We start from the raw sequence: 14,158 nt of genomic DNA, 5'->3' as shown, positions 1-14,158 counted from the left end.
TTTAATTACCTATCTACAGTACAAATTTCATTCATCTATCTATTAAAACAAAAAAGTTATAACAAGTTGAAGTCGTGTCGCGTTTTTGTTTCATCTTGTTTCAAATCACTACGATACTAAAGAAGTTTTCACTTCAAAAATAGTATTTTGATGTATCTATCACAGTTATAGATTATAGAGTACACATACGTGAAATATAGTACAATATAGTACCAAATTGTGTAAAAAATTCTTCAAGGCCAAAAATAATTTCAGAAATTTTTTCCTTAATTTTCCCACATTATACCTACCGTTTTGTGATGAAATGTCCAAGATGATGGTGTTAAAAACGTCATCGACTGTTGGGTTAAATATAAGCAAATTTACCTGATCCGCCTACCTAAAGTGCCAAAATTACCTACCTATCACTCAAACTTCTGTCATACCTATTTGAGCCTTCAACGAGTCGTATACGTTTACCCCCAAAAAACAAGACACATACATCATCATGTCTATCATATTAAACCTCATTCAAACGGTGGTGGCGGCATTCGTTCGTCATATAGGTACCCTCTCGACTTTTAGCTTATTTCACAACCTAGCCCTAGCAATCAGCTACCATCAACTTAACCAACAATTTTCTATGCAAATTTCTAATTATCACTGGAAATTGGAAATTGAAGGAGTTACATGCATGCAACTAGGTACTGCTTCTGCTGCTGCACAAAACTCTCTTCAACACGACAACAACATTTCCAGTAAAATAGTCGACCACGATTACCCTACTCGATGAAATGATGTCCGAGAAAAATAAAAAAAACCACCAACAAACAAGGAGAAAAGAGGACCAAGTACAGCCGTTCTGTAAATGTTTTACTTTGTATTTTTGGTTGTTGTTGTTGTTGTTGTTGTTTGGTTGGCTTATGAATATAGGGCGTTACATCGCCTCCGCACCTTATCCGCAATCCGCATACATCACGCTATTTTCGCCGCCACCGCCGAATCGATATGTGATACGCGATACTCATTTATACTCTACTCACTCACTCATACGAAATGGTCAGGATACAATTTTACATGAACACCTCAATTTTATTTTTGCTGTTCTAGTACAACGCAGACCGTCTTTACTCTCTCTCTCTGTGCATTAATACACGATATACCGTTATAACAATATTGTTCGCGCTCCAATTATGATTGGCCTTGATAACAACAACAAAAAGGAATAAAAACAAAAAAAAAATTGAAACAACATAGTTTTGTGCCAACGTTGCACGGAGGGTAAAGGTAATTGTCGACATTCATGGCACGTCCTGTTGAACTCTCCTGCCTTTCGAGATTCTAAGCCTTTTCAACCAGGCCATTGCTCTTACCCTCTCGCCATTATTTCATGATTCGTGCTCAATTGTTACGGGATGGAAAAAAATGGGGGGAATTCCTGCGAATGACCTGCTTGAAAGAAGTTAAGCTAATTTAGTTTAGTTGATAAAAGAAATTCTTTTATAATTTTTTTGATAAAAAGTAAATAATAAAGGTTTTTCTTTATTTCAAAAGAATTAACTTAAGTATTCCGGAAAGTGTCGGTTTCTTAGCTTTCTATTTATAGGGTGTCCCACTATCACGACTGCCACACAGTGATGCATTTCATGCTTTTTACTGTCAAAAATCATTTTCATTGCCATTTCTCGATGAAAAAGCTTATAAAAATATCAATTAAAAAAATGCATTTGAAATTAAAAACAAATATTTATTGCACTCACAGATACTTGAAATGTAGCACAGAAGCAAAGGAAAAATCGAAATTATTATTAAACATTACAGATCACTTCTGACTTTTGTAGAATCTAGAAACTTGTGATGGAAACTATCGAATGATTTGAACTATCGATAGAGTTAGTAACTGAATGATTTGAACTATCGAATTGTTCATTCATTCATTTATTCATTCGAATAAAAACTATAAAATAAAACTATCGAATAAAAACTATTGAACAAACTATCGAATAAACTATCGAATAAAAACAATCGTATAAAAAAAACTATTCAAATGCAAAAACTATCGTTTAAGAAAACTATTTGAATGAAAAAACTATCGTTTAAGAAAATTATTTGAATGAAAAAACTAACTTTTAGAAAACTATTCAAATGAAAAAACAATCGTATAAAAAAACTATTCAAATGAAAAAACTATCGTTTAAGAAAACTATTTCAATGAAAAAACTATCGTTTAAGAAATCTATTTGAATGAAAAAACTATCGTATAAAAAACTATTCCAATGAAAATAGTAACTAAATGAATGATTTAAAACTATCGAATGAATGAATATTTTACAACTATCGATAGTTTGATAGTTTTTATTCGATAGTTCCCATCACTACTTAAAAATTGGCTCCTATATCTGAGTTCATTAAAAATAAATTGCACGACTGGGGTCGCACGTACTTGCTCTTATGCTTAAAGTAACTATAATGTTAAAGCTTTTTATTCAAGAAATTTAAAACTCGATATTTTGAAGAAATTTCATAAGTAGTATAAAAAAATTAAATCTGTTTTTATAATTAATAAAACTCCGTTTTAAAATATCTTAAAAAAAAAAATTAATATGCCATTTTATTTCTCGTATAAAAAGGTATTTTTAGAAAAAAAAATTTTGAAAATTGTAGGAGCCGTTTTTTAAAAAAATAATTTTTTATATATAAAATTTTTTTAACATTTTTCAAAAAAAAAGTTGGTATGCCATTTTGAAGAAATAATTAATTTACACATAAAAACTAAATTTCAAAATTTTTCATTGATCCGTTTTCAAAAAATTGATTTTTCAAAAAAAAATTTTGAAATATTTTTTAAAAAACCAAAAATGCGTTTTTTGAAAATTTTCTAAAATTTTAATATTATCTTTACTTACACACTTTTGTATAAAAATTTTCATTTAAATCGGGTTAATTTTGTACGAGATATTCAGAAACGAAAAAAACCGTTCTATGACAGGTACCGTTAATAATGGTACAAAAAATATTTTTTTTATTTAAAAAGTTGGCCCTTATGTGTAGTATTACACACAAAAATTTTAATCAAAATCGTTAGAGCCGTTTTTGAAAAAAATTAACTTTTCTATTTCCGTTATATGACAGGTACCGTTAGTTTTGGTCATAAAAAAAAAATTTAAATTTCCCCTCTAGGGAATCACCAAAAACTGCTAACTACCAAGTTTGAAGAAAATCACTTCACTCGTTTAGGCTGCAACTCCAGATAGAGACAGACACACAGACAGACAGACAGACAGACAGACAGACAGACAGACAGACAGACAGACAGAATTGCCGGACCCACTTTTTTGGCATTCTCCATCATCGTAATGTCATGTAAAATTGTTATCTCGAGTTCGATTTTTTTTACGAATCCTAAACTTGCCCTATAGTACCTATATCGCAAGTAAAAAAACGACAGCACTGTAAAGTAGTACAATAGTTAAGCTTTTTTAATTTGCCCATGTCATAACATAAGCCAACATTTATTTTTCAATGTAAACAAAAATACAGTATCATGTGTCGCTTTGCCTCTCTCTCTCTGCCAAACAAACACACCTTCCAACACAACATCGCCATATTTACTTATCAAATCGATCACAGTGAAGCAGTTCTCAAATTTCCCTTCCACGATCGAAAATTTACCGAAATTTTGTCAGTGCAGTAAACGAGTGATAATAATTTTTCTCATTCGCGTTAACTGATTTCCGAAAGGAGTCACAATTTTACCTAGAAATCTATTACCTACATACTTCGAACATGTCTCTGTTAGTTTAGTGAAAGCTTATCGCGGTGGAACTGGACTTTTCTTGCTGAAAAGTCTACTATAATTTTTGAATTATCAAACGGGTCGAGTAAAATATTAAAAAATAACAAATTGTATTTGCTTTCAAAAAATTATAAACTTTTTTAATGAGTTTAAAATATTTTTGGAAGTTCTGCAACTCTGATCATTTATCTATCGTGTTTAAACGCGTATTTTTTTAACATAAAATCTTGATTAATTTTGCCAAAACGAGTCGATATCAAAACCTATAAATTTTCAGAAATTATATTTTGCTTTCGTTATTTATCGTATTTTAGTGAGTGCAAAGTGTGAATAAAATAAAAATCCAAATGAGTTTTTTTTTTTTTTTTTCTTTAAAACCCCGTTTGTTTTTTTTTCCGATTAAACGAAATCATAAATGAAGGTAAGTATACAATTTTTTCCAAATAAATAAAAAATCTTGACTTACCCAATTCTTGAAATGGTGGTATCCGAATTGCTTACTTTAAAAATAAGAAGAAATGGAACAGTACACAAATTTATTACACTTTTTAACAAATAATAATTTAAGAACTTGATTCCACATGAACCTTACACAAACACTAGTTTTTTAAACCGATAAAACTTTTAAATTTGAATTTTTTTTTTTTTTTTTATTATCTACAAAATTTTTTAACCGCACAGTATTAAATATTAGTTTTTATTTTGCACTCGAAGATACGTAATATTCTATGTATGTCGGTGTTCACAATGTTTTTTTTATATTATTTTACATTTTTTCTGTAGATTGGGGAATACTTAAGATATTTCCAATCGAACAACACACGCCTGAAAGCTACTCAAACAAAAATTATTTGTAGATCTAGTACATACTACAATTAACGCGTGACCTTCTGTTGGAGTAGACAGGTTGTGTTGTTGGTAGTACTAGATTTTTACTCATTCAGACTACCACGTTCAAAAGAAAGAGACAAACATCGGAGAAAAATGAAAACAGTAATTTTTTGTAGGTAGATATTTCCGAAAACGCATTTTAGACAACAATCATCGAACAAAGCTAATTGATAGATTATATTGACAGCTGATGTCAATAGCAGCGTTTCTTTTGAGGGAGGTGGTAAATTCTCTTGAGTAGAAATCTACTACTATTCTTTTTTCTTAAGAGTGCAATTACCTATACGAAGAAGAACATGGCTAAAGTTGAAACCGCCGCCTCCAAAGGAACGCGATTATTATTACGAATGTCGTTTGTATTCGCTTTGACAGTACTAAGATCTATTGCATTGAAATAAATTGTACCTAATTGTACTAAATTTGTATTCTTAACTTCCAATTTATTACTGCTTTTAGAAAGAGTTGATTTTTTGTCGTTATAGCGCTGATTTAACAAAATAATTTAAAACTTTTCTTCTAGGCATCAGCTTTTTTTTGCATGTGACATGATCGATCACAATTCCAACGAGTGCTATTAAGAAATTATAGCAAGTCATTTGCAGGTTGGCTGAAATTTTCTTTTAAATTTTTTTTTTTCGAAAACGGTGAGTACATCTGATTAGGGTAGAGTTGCCTATTTTCGGCCGTCTCCAGTTTCCGGCCACCTTTCGCAAAATCGTTATAACTAGGGATTTCATAGGGCTTCGAAAGGTGGGCGGAAACTGGAGACGGCCGAAAATAGGCAACTCTACCCTATTTGAATTTACCTACGGATAATTGAAAACGCAAAAAAATAGTGTTTCACAATTTTGTCTCGCAGTGTGTCGGCCTCTATATAAAGTAAAAGCCTAGACCACTGATTAGATTCAATTGATTTTGATGATTCCTTAGAAGAATATTAAGATTTTGTTTAGGACCAAAATCAACGGCAGGCCTGCCAACTAAATTTCTCTAACGAGTCGTTTTTTCAAAATGACATTTAAATTTTGAACAAGTTTTGAAAAATCAATTTTATAATTTTTTTTTATAAAAAATTAAATTAAAAATCTATTTCCGTTAAAAATTTTGTAGGAATCAAGGAATTTCTGTTTTGATGATTTTTTTTTAAATTCACAAAGATTTTTTGTAATTTCATAAAAATCTTCCAGAGCCAGAGTGTCATCTTTTGTAGAATTCATTGCGGGATTTCAAGAATTTTGTAGCAAAACACAGAATATTTTTGGAACTTTATGAATTTTGTGTAAATTTACAAATAATTTTGCGGGATTTACAAAATTAAAAAATAACATGGTTAAAATTCCTTAAAAAATTAAAAAAATTGTTTTTTTCATTTTGGAATATTTAGAATGAATTTAGCTGGGTTGGAAAACTCTGCTTGAAAAAAGTTAAGAATTTCGAAGAAATCTTAAAAGAATTTTGTTAAAATTCCTTAATAGTCCAAGAGGCGACCGTCGAGTTATAAGGTTAGAGGTTAAAAATGTTTGTGTCAAATGAAATATAAGTTGATACTGAAAATAAAAAATAGAGTTGCCACTTCTAAAATGGGAACTTCCATGTGGCAACCCTATTTTAAAGGAAAAATTGTCACATAACTAATACATTCATATCTTTGTTGTTTGGCCAGATAAAAAAATAAAAAAAAAGGCCAAAAAACAATTGATTTTTCCGTTTTTTAGCATTTGAGTAGGGCTGCCGAGTACTTGTCTACATTTGCGAGTTGGCACCCGACATTTTTTTAGATAGAAGAGAGTATTATCTAAAATATGGTGTATAGTTTAGCTTTCTAGTGCATAAAAAGTTGTACTGTTTTGTTCAAAGAAGATTTTTGTCAAGGTTGTTTTCATTTGGATGGGGTTGCCACATTTGTAGGGTTACGTTCCTTATATTATTTTATTATTTTTTTTTTACTATTTTGACTCTCGTTTGACATTTCAAGAATTTTTTTATCTGGCCAAACAACAAAGATATGAATGTATTAGTTATGTGACAATTTTTCCTTTAAAATAGGGTTGCCACATGGAAGTTCCCATTTTAGAAGTGGCAACCCTATTTTTTATTATCAGTATCAACTTATCTTTCATTTGACACTAATTTTAACCTCTAACCTTATGAGCTAAGTAACTCGACGGTCGCCTCTCCGACTATAAGATATTCATAACAATTTTGTCAGAGTTTCTGCTACTCAAACGCTTTTGTTCAAAAATTCTAGTTAAAGACACTTAAATCGCTTTCAAGAAATTCAGAAATAAAAAAAAAACCTTTCAATGGCGTATGCCGTTATTAACAGTTAAAAATATATTTTATTATTTCAAAACTAAGAACTTGTATTGAAAAAAAAAAACTTTTATGTAATGTATGGTTAATTAACAGGTAGTTTTGGTCTAAGAAAGAAATTCCAATGCCCCATTTGGAGCGGAATCAGCAAAAACTGTTCAGTAATCAGTAGGTACTAAGTTTGAAGAAAAAAGCTTCAGCTTTTTTTTCAAAAACGGTTGGGTAAATATAGCTGATTATGTAGCTCATTATATGTATGTCATACCAAAAGTCCAACAAACAACTTTTTCACCACCATATTATGTGCCCGTTTCTCCGTATCCTTTCATTTTTCCAAAATATGTTTATCCGCATACTTAAGAAATCACTTAACCCCTTAGTGGATGATGAGATATAATATTTATGTTCATTTTGGCAACAATGAAACATAAATTCTACTTACTGTGATATTATTTTTTGTTCAAACTTTGCTCACCTTTTGCTTCTGGGAATAAAGTTCAACCCACAAGGTTTCCTTTTGTGTTAAGTCGGTGTAGATATATGCCTGCGCGCAATTCGCACTCTCTCTCTTTGTTATTCACGGTCCTGTGGTCTTGAGTTAATGGAATTCCAACGCATTCCATTTACATTCATATGGACTCTCAGTTTTCCCATCACTGCATTTCCACACACAGGAATGAATTTCTACACTTTGTATACGGTTAAAGGTAGGTAAAAAGTATAAACTCGTATACCTACATATTTATAGAAGATTCAAAAAGGCTTTCAAAGGATTCAACCAGTCACTTAAATTGGTCGACGAAAACGGATGTCATGCAATCCTTTCCGGTTTGATGTTGAATGTACTTGGTATAGAGTTTCATTCAAACGGAAAACTGAATGAGGCTGCTGGCCAACAACATCGGTAGAATGGTATATGAATCCCAAAACCAAATCTGCATCTACACGAAATTGAAACTGAAACTAGACCAACCACAAGCATGTACCCACCAGAGTTGTCTATGTCATGCCCCAAAAATGATGGACTAGTTACTCTTATTCCACTTCAGCGAGGTGAGGTCCTTTACGTCGTCATCGTCGTCGGTGAACGCAACGATGAAGACGAGTAGAGTGCACAAGGTGAAAATAGTTCAGATTCTTTGTATCATTAGGCATTCACTTTGGCTTTAAAAGAGGACTATATTCCCTTCGTGTACATTTTAGTCCTTGTTAAGTTGCGATTTTTAAGTTGGTTTTTCTGTGTTATTGTATCTTTCTCTGACCTCTCTCTCTCTCAATCATTGTTTGAACAAATCTGATTTTGTTCAAATGGTCAATGAACTCTCTCTGAGGAAAGTGACATCCTTACGTAAGTCCTGACAAAGAGTAGAGGTATTTTACTGACTCCGGTAAAAAGGAAATACAAAAATACTGGTCCACTTTAATACACTCAAAAAACTATTTGTTCTACACGGAGTTTCATTAAGAAAAAATGATTGCTCGTGGTTTCTGTAAAATGTTACTGGATTCGTTCAGAAATGTAATACATGCAGTCTTCATAAATGCGTTACATATTTATTTGAATGAAATTGGTACAATTTCGATTATGAAATAATTTTTTTAGAATACAAAACCAAATACAATGGCCGCCAAATTTCCCTTTTGTGTTAATTTTTAAATTTTTCTCTCAGTGTATCAGATTTCATTGTTATTGACTGTATTGAGGCTGTATTTTTTTTTTTTTCATTCTTTTTTATTTCCTTTGATTAAATATCCAAGAAAAATTCCAAGTAAGTTAGCTGTAAGTTGTCTTTTCCTATATGAACAGGACTATTACATGTGTATATCGAATGTATGTTAGTAGGGGCGTTGTCCTTTGGGGATGTTCGTGTTGTGTACAATCATATGTGAAGACAATGGATAATTAGAGAAGTAATTTGTAATATACTTTTATCGGACGACAACCATCGATCTAGATGGAGACAACTGGGCGACAATTTAATGAATTAAAGTGGGTTAGGTTTCGCAGGAGCACACGGCCGATAGAGAGGGGCTTTCAATGGGCGGACTATCGTCGTCGTCGATGTTGTGTTATATAGAAGAAGAACGAATGGCTTGGGGAATTCATTGTATAACTCTTCGGCAATGTGCGATGTTATTTAATTATATTAAATTTGTCCTGATACAAACTGATAATGTTAATAATAAAAAAAATAGTTTGAAAAGAGAAACAATATAAGAATCAAATTGTGTAAAAAGGGGGAGAAGGATTTTTCATATATAGTCCTCATGGGCTGTGTATGGAATCTTTATTGATATAAGGGGGCTACTTTGATTTTAATACCAAATCGAGTTGAGATTATTTAGCACAGCAAAAGAGTCAGCAGTTTTTGTTTTACAGTATAGCAAATACTACACATATTTCAAAAACTATAATACATGTATCTGTGTCATCAACATTTTCTGGTACTATATAATATTAATTAGGTACTATAATATTAATTCTAAAAATTATTTCGTACTAGAAAAATTGGATAAACTGATAAAGGATTTGATGTAAAATCTAACCCAAGTAACCTCAAACCTAACGCTTTCAAATTAAATTTTCAGATAAAATTTTGCATGGCAACCCTAGTACAATACAATTTTTTCGTTTAGGCTCCTACTTGAATCGTTTATTTCAGAAACAGCATAAGTCCACTTTTTCCAAAAATTTTTTTTTTGGAAATTTCTCATTTATGTATAGTTATTCATCGTCTAAAAAAAAATTAAGTATGTCAGACCCCCCAAAATACGAAAACTGAAAGAAAAGGGTTCAAAATATATGAAAAATTTTCACCCGGTGACAACATTTTTGACTGTTAAATATTACATGACTTTTTACCAGTTTTAAATTATTTTGGCAGCAATCTTGACACGCACCCCCTTTTGTTATATATCTATAAAAAGGTAAAGAATTACTCTATCTATATCTATTAAATTCATTAAAATTGTACTCAGGATTCAAAAGTTATAGCCAGATTTCTGGTGGTGGCAGCATTTTTAACTCTTGAATAATATGACATTTTACCAGTTTTAATTTTTTTTGGCAAACATCATGACACGCAAGCCTTTAAGTTATACATCTATAAAAAGGTAAAGATTTACTCTATCTACTGCTATTTAATTTATTAAAATCGAAAGTAGGGTTCAAAAACTATAGCTAAATAAAAACAAAAGTTTTACCACAAAAATTTCGTTTATTTCAGAAACGACATAAGTCCACCGACTTTAAAGGCTTAAAAACCCGCAAAGACCTAAAAAAAAGTTTATATTTTAAAGGTTTATAAATGCATCTTAGGCTAGATTATAACTCGGCATACTCTAAATTTGAAGTGTTGTGGAATTTTTAAGTAAAAAACAGTTTTTTGTTGCTCCTGAAAAGTTTATGCTCATGGACTTATGTCGTTTCTGAAAAAAAAAACGATTCAGTTCTAATCCATATACACCGAGAGAAAAAATAAATTGAAGTTAAAACGTCTTTGTTTCAAAGATGAATTATTTTTATTTATGTTGCTTTAAGAAACGAAACCGCAAAAAATTTATTTCATAAAAAAAAAAACATCGACCTTAAGAAAAAAAAAAACAGTATTAATTTTTGGGGTCAAACTTTGAAAACTTCCAAAGCCCATAAAATCAAAACTACCCATCCAAAACTTAAAAAAAAAATATATTTTTTTTGTACTCTGCTATTCAATTCCCTGTGTTTTCGGAAAAATGGAAATTTCTCGATTAATATGTGTCTTTTTGGGGTCAAATTTTGCAAAATTCCAAAACCCATAAAATTTAAACTACACTCCCACAGCTTAACATTTTTAAGTGACAAAAGTTGTCCAACAATTAAAATATCAATTTTGATATTTTATCATATCATTTTGACATTTTTCTATTTTAGGTGGATAGTGAAAATTTCACTTTGACAATTAAAATATCAATGTTGACTAGGTTTTACGTTTTTGTGTATTATAATGAAACCCATTTCTTTCTTTTTCTTTTTTATTATTTTTATTCTTTTTTCCAAACATAACTGAAAGTGAATATTCTTTACAAAATAGTGGTGATATTATTTTTTCTAATAAAGGTGATATAATTGTTTTGTTATTTTCTCCCAAACTATGTGAAGTAAAATCTTATTGCCGATCAAATTTTCTCAGTAAATCATACATTTTACTTCGAAAAACACAAAGCGCCTTTAAATTAGTACACATTAAGAATTTTTTTATTTAATATTTTTCAATAATTTAGAATGAGAAATTGATATGAAAAAATAATAATAACATATCAAAAAAAAATTTCCAAAATGTGACATTTAAATATCATCCTGATTGTAGAGCATTGTTGGCTGATATTTAAAAAATGTTAAATTGATATTGTTTTTTTTTTTTTTTTGGTGTAAAAATGTATTTTTAGAATATGTTATTCAATGTTCAATCCCCTTCGCTTTGACTTCAATCCGGACCTAAAATATAAATATGCTATGTTTTCGGAAAAAATGACAATTACTTGATTAACATGCGTCTTTTAGGGGTCCAAATTCCAAACCCCATTAAATCAAAACTACGCATTCAAGACTTATAAAAGATACATTTTTGGACTGTGCTATTGAATTTCATTCGCATTACCAATGCGGCATTGTATACAATCTTAACCTAAAAAAATCCACCTTCAAAAAATATGCTATGTTTTTGAAAAAATGGCAATTACTTTAAAAATTCCAAACTTAGCTTTCTTTACATATTTTATGTTCGTCATAACCAGGGTTAAACAAAATCAAATATTTATTGCTAATACATTTTATTGCAACTGAAAGATATTTGCATTACCTAAAAAAAATATTTATTGCAACTAAAAAAAATTTGCATTAAAAAAACAAATGTTATTGTGACTGAAAAATATTTGCATTGAAAATAACATTTTTATTGCAAATAAAAATATTTTGAATTAAAAATAAAAATTTAGGGAGCGGGTCATAATTCTGCTTGTCAAAATTCTGTACGACAAAATTCTGTGGGGTCAAAATACTGTAATACCATAATTCTGTACGTCATTATACTGTAAATACAAAATTCTGTACGTCAAAATACTGTATGAACAAAATACTGACATGCAAAATTCTGTTTTGTAAAATTCTGTACGGCAAAATACTGTATATCAAAATTCTGTAAAAATGCTGTGCGCGAGCACTTTTTACATTATCAAAACGATATATTTTTACAGCATTTTTACAGAATTTTGATTTACAGAATTTTGATGTACAGAATTTTGAAATACAGTATTTTAACCAACCAGAATTTTGCTATACAGAATTTTGACTTTCAGAATTTTGTTCCTACAGCATTTTACACATGCAGAATTTTGACATACAGTATTTTGGCATACAGTATTTTGAATACAGAATTTTGCAACATACAGAATTTCGACCCCAACCCAAAAATTTACCTATTGCAAATAAAAAATTTTCTGCATTGGAAAAAAAAATGTGGCCTTATTAAACATTTTTTATAATATTCGTCGAATTTCTTACAAATATTTTTATTCCCAAAAAAATTTTATTTTTTTTTTTTTTATTTCAAATGCATTTTTTTTTTTTTTTCAATTGGTCACAACAATAACATTTTAAACCACAAATTGTACCAATCTACACAATTTTTGTATCTTCACTCAAAGAGAGTTAAAATAAATAGTTTCTACATCCGTGCATCCATTAATAAAAATCGTGGCCGTGTTACGTTTAATTCCGTCTACTACTTTATTTTTACTTGCGATATAGGTACTATAGGGCAAGTTTAGGATTCGTAAAAAAAATCGAACTCGAGATAACAATTTTACATGACATTACGATGATGGAGAATGCCAAAAAAGTGGGTCCGGCAATTCTGTCTGTCTGTCTGTCTGTCTGTCTGTCTGTCTGTCTGTCTGTCTGTCTGTCTGTCTGTCTGTCTGTCTGTCTGTCTGTCTGTCTGTCTGTCTGTCTGTCTGTGTGTCTGTCTCTATCTGGAGCTGCAGCCTAAACGAGTGAAGTGATTTTCTTCAAACTTGGTAGTTAGCAGTTTTTGGTGATTCCCTAGAGGAGAAATTGAAATTTTTTTTTTATGACCAAAACTAACGGTACCTGCCATATAACGGAAATAGAAAAGTTAATTTTTTTCAAAAACGGCTCCAACGATTTTGATTAAAATTTTTTTGTGTAGTACTACACATAAGAGCCCACTTTTTAAATAAAAAAAATATTTTTTGTACCGTTATTAACGGTACCTGTCATAGAACGGGTTTTTTCATTTCTGAATATCTCGTACAACCTTAACCCGATTTAAATGAACATTTTTATACAAACGTGTGTAAGTAAAGATAATATTAAAAATTTAGAAAATTTTCAAAAAACGCATTTTTGGATTTTTAAAAAATATTTCAAATTTTTTTTTTGAAAAATCAATTTTTTGAAAACGGATCAATGAAAAATTTTGAAATTTAGTTTTTATGTGTAAATTAATTATTTCTTCAAAATGGCATACCTACTTTTTTTTTGAAAAATGTTAAAAAATTTGTATACATACAAAATTAGTTTTTTAAAAAACGGCTCCTACAATTTTGGAAAATTTTTTTCTAAAAATACCTTTTTATACAAGAAATAAAATGGCATATTTGTTTTTTGTTTTAAGATAATTTAAAACGGAGTTTAATTAATTATAAAAACAGATTTAATTTTTTTATACTACTTATAAAATTTCTTCAAAATATCAAATTTTAAATTTCTTGAATAAAAAGCTTTAACATTATAGTTACTTTAAGCATAAGAGCAAGTACGTGCGACCCCAGTCGTGCAATTTATTTTGTTTTTCTTTTAGATTTTTACTTCGGCGAGCTGAATGTTTGAATCTACTATGCCAATATAATATGTACGAGACTTGATACAAAATGCTTATATGTATGTAGCTAATACACATTTCATGAAAAAACCATTAAACAATGTCTCAAACTGGAACGTGTCACTTGAAATATATATTTCCTGAATGTGGTCCCACTGATGCGACATGTTATTCATGTAGAACTTAAGATCTACAGTCAAAGTTCTCATAAGGAAATTGCAATTTTCAAGTTTCTTAGAGGTTTCCAAATATTTTTTTAACTTTTGAAGCCACAAACCGTACAAGGAGAATAAAT

This window comes from Episyrphus balteatus, chromosome 2 (assembly GCF_945859705.1).
Source record: "Episyrphus balteatus chromosome 2, idEpiBalt1.1, whole genome shotgun sequence".
NCBI lineage: Eukaryota > Metazoa > Arthropoda > Insecta > Diptera > Syrphidae > Episyrphus > Episyrphus balteatus.
This window is presented reverse-complemented; position numbering follows the sequence as displayed.